Source organism: Nomascus leucogenys, chromosome 22a (genome assembly GCF_006542625.1).
Source record: "Nomascus leucogenys isolate Asia chromosome 22a, Asia_NLE_v1, whole genome shotgun sequence".
Classification (NCBI taxonomy): domain Eukaryota; kingdom Metazoa; phylum Chordata; class Mammalia; order Primates; family Hylobatidae; genus Nomascus; species Nomascus leucogenys.
In genome coordinates this window covers 103,065,901-103,070,267 of record NC_044402.1, presented here as the reverse complement: position 1 = coordinate 103,070,267, position 4,367 = coordinate 103,065,901, and the positions used below count along the sequence as shown (strand labels likewise).

At 40.5% G+C, this 4,367-nt stretch overlaps 1 pseudogene across 1 annotated transcript; it reads right to left on the bottom strand.

Annotated features, from left to right (window-relative positions):
* Nucleotides 1–1,090: 1,090 nt before the first annotated feature.
* Nucleotides 1,091–2,031, bottom strand: LOC100599968 (annotated as a pseudogene). Its single transcript, XR_001113940.2, has one exon. The product of XR_001113940.2 is annotated as a ubiquitin-like-conjugating enzyme ATG3 pseudogene (transcript).
* Nucleotides 2,032–4,367: the final 2,336 nt, after the last annotated feature.

The following is a 4,367-nucleotide window of genomic DNA, read 5'->3' as shown; positions in this document are numbered from 1 at the left end:
CTCCAAATTTGTTTTGTTGTTCTGAATTCTATGATTGTTGCTATTACTGAGTTTTATTAATGTAAGCTTCAAATTAATACATTTATATTATTTATGTCTCAATAAACATTATTTTACATAAAAGTTAATTAAGAGAATTTCCAGTTATACAGTAGGCTCCTGACACATGCTGATTCAGCTGCAATATTCATGTCAGGAGTGCATTTGTAACAGCTTAGAATTGTTCTAGCTCACTTTGGGAGCAGTTTGTATTTCAGATCCCTGTGGAACTACATATTCTTGAATTTAAACAGGAGGTTCAAAATACGTGATAGCACGTGGTGGTAGAAATTCAAAAACAGAATGATTTCTATTCCATCACAATATGATCAAAGTTTCATTTCTGTTTAAATTTTTTTATTTTAATTAAAAAAAATTTTTTGGTAGAGATGAAAGTTTCATCTTGTTGTACAGTCTGGTCTCGAATTCCTGGCCTCAAGTGATCCTCCCACCCCAGCCTCCCAAAGTGCTGTGATTACAGGCATGAGCTGCCACACTGGACCTGTGTTTAAATTTTGAAACAGTGAAATAGACAGCAAACTGCAAGAAGTAACATTTTGTCTGGTTAGTGCATATTTTAGTTCATACATTAAATATACTACCACATTTAAATAATATATTAAAATTGAATTTTTTTCTTTTAAAATATTTTTATTTAATACACTGCAATATCACTGTTCATAACTGCAACACACTAATATATAGGCATATTTTTTCTATTTTTTTAAAAAGTTAATATAATTTAAAAGTCTCAACTTCTTTCCTAAAAAAAGATTTTTAGTGATATTTATTTTATTTATTTATTATTGTCATGATTAAATATATAAGGTTTAATAAAATAAAAATTTCACTCGTTTATTTTTTTTCTGTTTACACTGATTTTTATTAAATAAGGCTGGTAGTGGAACATATTTTTATTTAATGCGTAAACATAGAAGTCTCTTTATCAGAGAAACTGTATATATTGATGAATACGGTTGATGGTCACATCTATGGGTTAATTCTTTAAAAATCAGAACCAATAATTAGGATAGATTTGATGCTCTCTTTATTACATTGTGAACTGTCTTGTGTAGTCATTCTATTGTCGGAATGACAGCTTGTACAAATTTCAAGAAAATAAGAAGATACATATGAACTCCAAGTTCTCCCCCTCCATCTGCAACAGTCTCAACTATTTTCTTCATCACCTCAGCATGCCCGCATGGGTGAACTGAACACATGGGAGGTGGTGGTAGATGAGAGGGATTTTCAATGGTCCCTGTTTTCTTCACATGATCTTGACTGATGTCTTCATACATGTGCTCAACTGTTAAAGGCTGCAGTTGCTCATCATAGCCAAACAACCATAATCGTGGAGTCTGGTAATATTTATCATAAGTGATGTAAAGGTCGTAAATTCTGGTTTGCAAAATAGCATCTTCATCGCCAGCATCAGTTTTGGCTTTACAAGCTTCTACTATTTTCCTTGTATCTAGGGTAGCCTCATCTGCTTCCAACAATCCACTCTCTTCATATTCTTCCATATCTGCAGCTTCTCCTTCATCTTCCTTTTCTTCCTCTTCACATAGTGCTGAGCAATCTTGAAGTTTTACACTGTCCTTGTTTTCCAGTGTGATCTCCTTAACTGCTTCCGTTATTCCTGTAATGCTTGTGTTATGATGTGTATCTACCCATCCGCCATCACCATCCTCTTCTTCAATGATAGCTTCCAATTCCTCTGAATATTCCATCTGTTTGCACGGCTTATAGCACAGCACATTTTTGGTTACCAAAAATTGTTTGCCTGTGGGTAGGTATCCCTTCACTTTCAATTCTTCCCCTGTAGCCCATTGCCATGTTGGACAGTGGTGGACTATGTTATTTCCAGCTGCCACAAACTCTTCTGGGGTGATTACACCTGTTTCCTTAAACTGATTCCTTGAGGACCGGGGTCAGGTACTCAGCCACTTCCAGTGACTTTCCCTTCACCTTGTTAATCACATTCTGCATCCTGGGGTCCCGTGATGGGATGGAAAGGGCAGCCGGGTCAGGGGCCGGGGAGAGAGAAAATGTCCCCGCTGCCGCCGACTCACATCAGCACCTGGCCGGCGGCACTCGTTCACTCATGTTTCTTTTCTGGCCGTTAACAGTATTCGTTTCATTTCTTTTTTTTTTTGGCAGAGTCTCACTCTTGCCCAGGCTGCAGTGGCACAATCTCGGCTCACAGCAACTTCCGCCTCCTGGGTTCAAGCGATTCTCCTGTCTCAGCCTCCCAAGTAGGTGGGGTTACAGGTGCCCACCACAACGTCCTGCTATCATTTCATTATTCTCTCTTTTTTTTTTTTTTTTTTCCGGGAGACGGAGTCTTGCTCTGCCGCCCAGGCTGGAGTGCAAGTGGCGTGATCTCAGCTGACTGCAACCTCCGCCTCCCAGGTTCAAGCAATTCTCCTGCCTCAGCCTTCCAAGTAGCTGGGACTACAGGCACATGCCGCCACACTCGTCTAATTTTTTTGTATTTTAGTAGAGACGGGGTTCACCATGTTGCCCAGGCTGGTCTCAAATTTCTGAGCTCAGGCAATCCGCCCGCCTCCGCCTCCCAAAGTGTTGGGATTACAGGCGTGAGCCACCGTGCCCGGCCAAAAATAAATTGTATAAAGGAGGAGACTAATGTACACATTAGTCAATTTTATTATTATCATTATTTTGAGATGGGGTCTTGCTCTGTCACCCAGGCTGGAGTGCAGGGGCAAGACCTCGGCTCACTCACTGCAACCGCTGCCTTCCGGAATCAAGCAATTCTCTTGCCTCAGCCTCCAGAGTAGCTGGGACTACCGGCGCGTGCCACCACACCTGGCTTTCTTTTTTTTCGAGACAGAGTCTCACTCTGTCGCCCGGGCTGGAGTGCAGTGGGACGATCTCTGCTCACTGCAAACTCTGCCTCCTGGGTTCAAGCGATTCGGCTGCCTCAGCCTCCCAAGTAGCTGGGATTACAGGGATGTGCCACTATGTCATGCTAATTTTTGTATTTTTAGTAGAGACGGTTTCACCGTGTTGGCCAGGCTGGTCTGGAAGTCCTGACCTCAGGTGATCCGCCCACTTCGGCCTCCCAAAGTGTTGGGATTACAAGCTTGAGCCACCGCGCCCAGCCTACTTTTTCCTTTTTTAAATTGAGCAGTTAATTTCCTTTCTATTTACCCACTATCTGTTTGGGGAGGAGTTTACTTACTTAGTCTAGAGGAGAGAGAAATGAAACCCTTTAATTTTGCTTTTGGGTGGAGACTTATTAAGGAAGGTGCAGGAAAGAGCAGTGTGGAATTACAGGACACAAGGACATATTGTTACTTCCTATAAAATTGGCAGCTTTTATATTGCTTTAATTTGCACTGTTTTCTTCTCACCCTCTCAAATTATGCAACTGCATGTTGATTTACATGATAAATGTGTAACTGAAAAGACTATTTGTACCAGAGGAGAGTCTATTTAATGAAAAGTATTGGTGAATCCTTTTAATTAAAGAATCACTTTTTGTTCTATAAAATCATGTTTTCAGGTAGCAGATTTGCTTAAAGAGAGGCACATCTGTAGGCTGAATAATGGATTTTACGCTTTTTGAATTCTAGCCTGAATTTCACTCACGTTTTGGTCCAGAAAAGGCAGTTTAACAGGATCAGTAGCATCAATAACCTTACCCAATATAAAATTGTAAGTTATCCATTGTATACTGTTGAAAATACTAAAAGTCAAATTTGGGCCCCCATAATTTAGGTGAAGATAAATCATATAAAGTTTAGCAATAAATGAGGAGAGCATTTCAAAATAAGATATCTAAGAAAGAGGCTAAAGGGATGGGGAGAAGGAGAAGGGGATTTTGTAGTTTAGAGAAGAACAAACTATAGGGAAGATTTTCATTAACTTTTTTTTTTTTTTTTTTCTGAGACAGAGGCTCACTCTGTTTCCCTGGCTAGAGTGCGGTGGTGCGATCTTGGCTCACTGCAACTTCTGCCTCCCAGATTCAAGCTATTCTCATGCCTCAGCCTCCCAAGTAGCTGGGATTACAGGCTTGCATCACAACGCCTGGCTAATTTTTATATTTTTAGTAGAGATGGGGTTTCACCATGTTGGCCAGGCTGTCTCGAACTCCCGGCCTCAAGTGATCTGCCCGCCTTGGCCTCCCAAAGTGCTGGGATTACAGATGTGAGCCACTGCACCCGGCCTCATTAACTTCGAAATCGATAAAAGGATATCATCTACTGCTTTCTTTGACAGGATAGACTATAAGAACAAATAGCCCAGGGTTACTACTAGAAAAATTTTGGGTTAGAAACAGTACAAATAAATCTTTGTAC